Source organism: Balaenoptera physalus (assembly GCF_965194825.1).
Source record: "Balaenoptera physalus genome assembly, chromosome: 9".
NCBI classification, from domain to species: Eukaryota; Metazoa; Chordata; class Mammalia; order Artiodactyla; family Balaenopteridae; genus Balaenoptera; species Balaenoptera physalus.
The window spans coordinates 88,233,669-88,239,812 of NC_138888.1; the positions used below are offsets into that span (position 1 = coordinate 88,233,669).

The 6,144-nt window shown below is 39.2% G+C and overlaps 1 long non-coding RNA gene across 1 annotated transcript; it reads left to right on the top strand.

Moving 5' to 3' along the window:
• Positions 1-1,526: 1,526 nt before the first annotated feature.
• LOC309666693 lies at positions 1,527-5,060 on the top strand. The gene is made up of 2 exons (XR_014267249.1): positions 1,527-1,616; positions 4,835-5,060. It is a non-coding gene; the product is annotated as an uncharacterized lncRNA (long non-coding RNA).
• The last annotated feature ends 1,084 nt before the right edge of the window (positions 5,061-6,144 follow it).

The window sequence follows — 6,144 nt, forward strand, 5'->3', positions numbered from 1 at the left end:
TTTCATAGGAAGAAGTAATGCAGGACTGTAAATGAAACCTGCCCTCAAAATGTCTTGAGGGAGTTAATGGCCAAAACATTTCAAAATGTGACACATACTTTAAGAGAACACTTTGAAGAACTAAGGGGTAATCACAGCTTGAAAAATAAAAAGGACATGCCTTAAAGCTGAATTTCAACGGATTATGAGGCACATGCAAATTCAAACACAAAGAGGTATCAGCTCACACTTGTCAGAATAACCATCAGCAAGAAAACTACAAACAATAAATGCTGAAGCTGTTGTGGAGAAATGCATACCCTCAACTTCAATTGGGACGTAAGTGGGAAAGGACCACCAATGAGAACAGAATGGAGGTGCCTTAAAAAGGTAAACATTGAGCTACCATATGATCCAGCAGGCCCACTCCTCGACCTATAATCTAAGAAGATAGAATTGGAAAGACACAGGCAGGCAAATCTGCATTGCACACTATTACAATAGCCAAGATATGGAGGTAACCAAAAAGTCTACCAACAGATGGGTGGACAAATAAGAATTCCTCCATGTACAGATGGAATATTCACTAGTGAAAAAAATGAAACAATGCCATTTGCAGCACCACAGATGAGTCTAGTCGTAATCACGCCACCTGTAGTAAGTGAGAAAGCAAAAGACACATATCCTATCATATCACTTTTAGGAGTTACTTAAAAATTGATACCAATGAAGATATTTCCACAGAGAAAGACAATCTCAGATTCATTAAAAAACTTATGCTTCACCAAATAGAAAGGGATGAGGATTGGATACATTACCATACTGGTGTTAACAGAGATATACAAAACATGTGAAATATATAACCACCAAAGACATACGGAAGACCAGGAGAAGACTACTCAACTTTGTGTCATAACCTACATGGGAAAAGGATGCGAGGAAGAATAGATACACGTTTATGTGTGAAAGAACCACATCTTGCACACCTAGAACAAACAAACCATTGTAATCAAATGTGCTGGGATAAAAAATAAAAAGTAAATTACAAATATGAACAAGAAGTAATGAGACATAAACTTGAAGGGCTTTTTCCTGGCACATTCCATTCTAATTTACAACCTAGAACACCACTTCCATTAAGGCTCTGTTTCCCCAGTTACCAAATCGAGTAAATGAGAAATGCTGCCACCTTGTGGCCATTTCCTGCAAGAGCAGCTTTAAACTCACAGCTAATGGTCACTTAACATTCACAAGGACTCAGGGCTGTAAAGGACACCTGCCCTAAAAAACTGTGTTGAAGTAGGGAATGGACAAAAAAATTCAAAACAGGCAAATGTTTCAAGAAGAGAGTATGAAGAGTTAAGTTTTACTCACACACTTTTTAAAAAAAAGGTAAATGGATAAAAGCTCAACCTCAGGGAGTGTTAGACCTATGCAATCTAGTCTACAAAAAGTTTCAATTTACACCAGTCGACTGACCATCAGCAAAAAGTCTGCAAACAATAAATGCTGAAGGGGTTTTAGAGAACCCTGTACCCTCTACCTGCTGGTGAGACGTAAAGGGATAGCAGCCAATAATGAGAACAGAAAGGAGCTGTATTTAAAAGTAAAAATGGAGGTACCATTCAATCCAGCAGGTGCACCATTGGACCTCTCACTTGAGAAGAGAAGTATCGAGAAGACACAGGCTGCAAAAGCTGCAGTACAGCCTTATTCACAATAGGCAAGACAGTGAAGCAATCAAAATGTCCAAAAAGAGGTGAATGGATAAAGAAGAAGTGGTCCATGTACACAATGGAATAATAGCCATGGAAAACAATGAACCATTGCTCTCTGAGGCACCACAAATGAGTCTGGAGATAATCACGATACATGAGGTAAGTCGGAAAGCAAAAGACCTATATTCTATGATATCACTTATAGGCGTTATCTAATAACTGACACAAATGAACATATTTCCACAGAGAAAGACACTCACGGACTTAGAAAACAAACTATGCTCATCTAAAAGGAAAGGTGGGGGGAATGGATAAATTAAGATTAGTGTTACTATATGTATACAAACACATATTATATACATATCACAAAAAGACCGACCATATAGCAAGGGAGGTCTGAAGAACCCTCAGTAACATTTTACATGGGAAGAGCATCTGTACTTGAATAGACAAATATAATGTACAAATGAACCAGATTGTGTACACCTCGGACAAACAATATTCTAAGCTTTACCCCAATTAAAAAACAATTTAAAACCAAGAAGAAATAATGAGACATGCACTTATGGGGGTTTCTCCATGCACAGTCCAATGTAATTTACAACCTAGGAACACGACTTCCAGAAAGGCTCTGCTGCCCTAGTACCCCGGTTTGGGAATGGAGAAATGCTGCCTGCTTCAGGCCACTTCCCACAACAGGAGATTTAAAACCATTGCTAAAGGTCACTAAATATGCACCACACTTGCAGTTCGGGAAATGAGACCTGCTCTCTAAAAAAACTCTGGGGTGGAAAATCGACCAAAAAATTCAAAAGAGGGCAACCTTCCAAGAAGACAATTTCAAGAATTATATTGTACTCCCAATTGTTTCCTTTTTGTAACAGAAAAGAAAACGGCGGAGAAAAATGATGAGTTTTACGAATTTTCAAAGACATGCAAACCCATATTACAAAACCCTATCAGCTCACAGCAGCCAGTAGGGCCATTAGCATAAATGCTGCAAACAATAAATGCTGAAGCGATTGAGGAGAAATGTGTACCCTCGATTCTAAGGGGGACGTGCTAAGTGCCACTAATGAAAACACAAAGAAGGTGCTTGGAAAGGGAAAAACGGTGCTACCAGTCATTCAATCACACCCACTGCTGTGCCTATCACCTGAGAAAATGAGAATCAAAAAGTCACAGGCTGGCAATCCTGCACTCCAACAATATTTACCAGAGCCAACACTTGGAAGCAATGAAAATGTCCATCAACCGAGGAATGCACAAAGAAGAAGTGGTCCACGTACACAGTGGAAAATTACTCCAATAAAAAATAAAAATTAAATTTAAAAATCCAACAAAAGTAAGGAGACATCAGCTTGTGTGGGTTTGTCCGGGCACACTCCACTCTAATTTATAACCGAGAAACACCACAGGCCGCAAGGGCTTTTCCCTAGTTACCAGGGTGGGGAACATAGAAAGGCTGCCGCCCTCTGGGAGTTACCTGCACAAGCAGTTTTAAAGCCTGTGCTAATGGTCATTTCATAGGAAGAAGTAATGCAGGACTGTAAATGAAACCTGCCCTCAAAAAGTCTTGAGGGAGGTAATGGCCAAAACATTTCAAAATGTGACACATACTTTAAGAGAACACTTTGAAGAACTAAGGGGTAATCACAGCTTGAAAAATAAAAAGGACATGCCTTCAAGCTGAATTTCAACGGATTATGAGGCACATGCGAATTCAACCACAGAGAGGTATCAGCTCACACTTGTCAGAATAACCATCAGCAAGAAAACTACAAACAATAAATGCTGAAGGTGTTGTGGAGAAATGCATACCCTCAACTTCAAGTGGGACGTAGGTTGGAAAGGACCACCAATGAGAACAGAATGGAGGTGCCTTAAAAAGGTAAACATTGAGCTACCATATGATCCAGCAGGCCCACTCCTCCACCTATAATCTAAGAAGAGAGAATTGGAAAGACACAGGCAGGCAAATCTGCATTGCACAGTATTACAATAGCCAAGATATGGAAGTAAACAAAAGTCTACCAACAGATGGGAGGACAAAGAAGAACTCCTCCATGTACAACTGGAATATTCGCTAGTGCAAAAAATGAAACAATGCCATTTGCAACACCATAGATGAGTCTAGACGTAATCACGCCACTGTAGTAAGTGAGAAAGCAAAAGACACATATCCTATCATATCACTTTTAGGAGTTACTTAAAAATTGACACCAATGAAGATATTTCCACAGAGAAAGGCAATCACAGATTTATAAAAAAACTTATGGTTCACCAAATAGAAAGGAATGAGGATTGGATACATTACCATATTGGGGTTAACAGAGATATACAAACCATGTGAAATATATATCCACCAAAGACGTACGGAAGACCAGGAGAAGACTACTCAACGTTGTGTCATAACCTACATGGGAAAAGGATGCGAGGAAGAATAGATACATGTATATGTGTGAAAGAACCACATCTTGCACACCTAGAACAAACAAACCATTGTAATCAAATTTGCTGGGATAAAAAATTAAAAGTAAATTGCAAATATGAACAAGAAGTAATGAGACATAAACTTAAAGGGCTTTTTCCTGGCACGTTCCATTCTAATATACAACCTAGAACACCACTTCCATTAAGGCTCTGTTTCCCTAGTAACCAAATTAGGTAAAGGAGAAATGCTGCCACCTTGTGGCCGTTTCCTTCAAGAGCAGCTTTAACTTCACAGCTAATGGTCACTTAACATTCACAAGCACTCAGGGCTGTAAAGGACACCTGCCCTAAAACACTGTGTTGAAGTAGAGAATGGACCAAAAAATTTAAAACAGGCAAATGTTTCAAGAGGAGATTATGAAGAGTTAAGTTTTACTTACACTCTTTTATAAAAAAAAGGAAACTGGATAAAAGCTCAACCTCAGGGACTGTTAGACCCATGCAATCTAATCTTTAAAAAGTTTCAACTTACACCAGTCGACTGACCATCAGCAAAATGTCTACACACAATAAATGCTGAAGGGGTTTTAGAGAACTGTGTACCCTCTACCTGCTGGTGAGACGTAAAGGGGTAACAGCCAATAGTGAGAACAGAAAGCAGCTGTGTTTAAATGTAAATATGGAGGTACCATTCAATCCAGTAGGGGCACCATTGGACCTCTCACCTGAGAAGACAAGAATCGAGAAGACACAGGCTGCAAAAGCTGCAGTACAGCCTTATTCACAATAGCCAAGACAGTGAAGCAATCAAAATGTCCAACAAGAGGTGAATGGATAAAGAAGAATTGGTCCATGTACACAATGGAATATTAGCCATGGAAAACAATGAACCATTGCTCTCTGAGGCACCACAAATGAGTTTGGGGATAATCACGAAACATGAGATAAGTCCGAAAGCAAAAGACCTATATTCTATGATATCACTTATAGGCGTTATCTAATAACTGACACAAATGAACATATTTCCACAGAGAAAGACACTCACTGACTTAGAAAACAAACTATGCTCATGTAAAAGGAAAGGTGTGGGGAATGGATAAATTAAGATTAGTGTTACTATATGTATACAAACACATATTATATACATATCTCAAAAAGACCGACCATAGTGCAAGGGAGGTGTGTGGAACCCTCTGTAACATTTTACATGGGAAGAGGATCTGTACTTGAATAGACATATATAATGTACAAATGAACCAGATTGTGTACACCTAGGACGAACAATATTCTAAGCTTTACCCCAATTAAAAAAAATTTAAAACCAAGAAGAAATAATGAGACATAAACTTTTGGGGGTTTCTCCATGCACATTCCAATGTAATTTAAAACCTAGGAACACGACTTCCAGAAAGGCTCTGCTGCCCTAGTACCCAGATTGGGGAATGGAGGAATGCTGCCTGCTTGAGGCCATTTCCCACAAGAGCAGCTTTAAACCCATTGCTAAAGGTCTCTAAATATTCACCAAACTTGCAGTTCGGTAAATGACACCTGCTCTCTAAAAAAATTCTGGGCTGGAAAGACGACCAAAAATCAAACAGAGGGCAACCTTCCAAGAAGACAATTTCAAGAGTTATATTGTATTCCCAATTGTTTCCTTTTGTTAACAGAAAAGAAAACGGCGGAGAAAAATGATGAGTTTTATGAATTTTCAAAGACATGCAAACCCAAATTACAAAAACCTATCAGCTCACACCAGCCAGAAGGGCCATTAGCATAAATGCTGCAAACAATAAATGCTGGAGTGATTGTGGAGAAATGCGTACCCTCGATTCTAAGGGGGACGTGGTAAGAGCCAATAAGGAAAACACAAAGAAGGTGCTTTGAAAAGGGTAACACGGTGCTACCAGTCAATCAATCACACCCACTGCTGGGACTATCACCTGAGAAAATGAGTATCAAAAAGTCACAGGATGGCAATCCTGCACTCCAACAGTATTTACCATAGCCAACACTT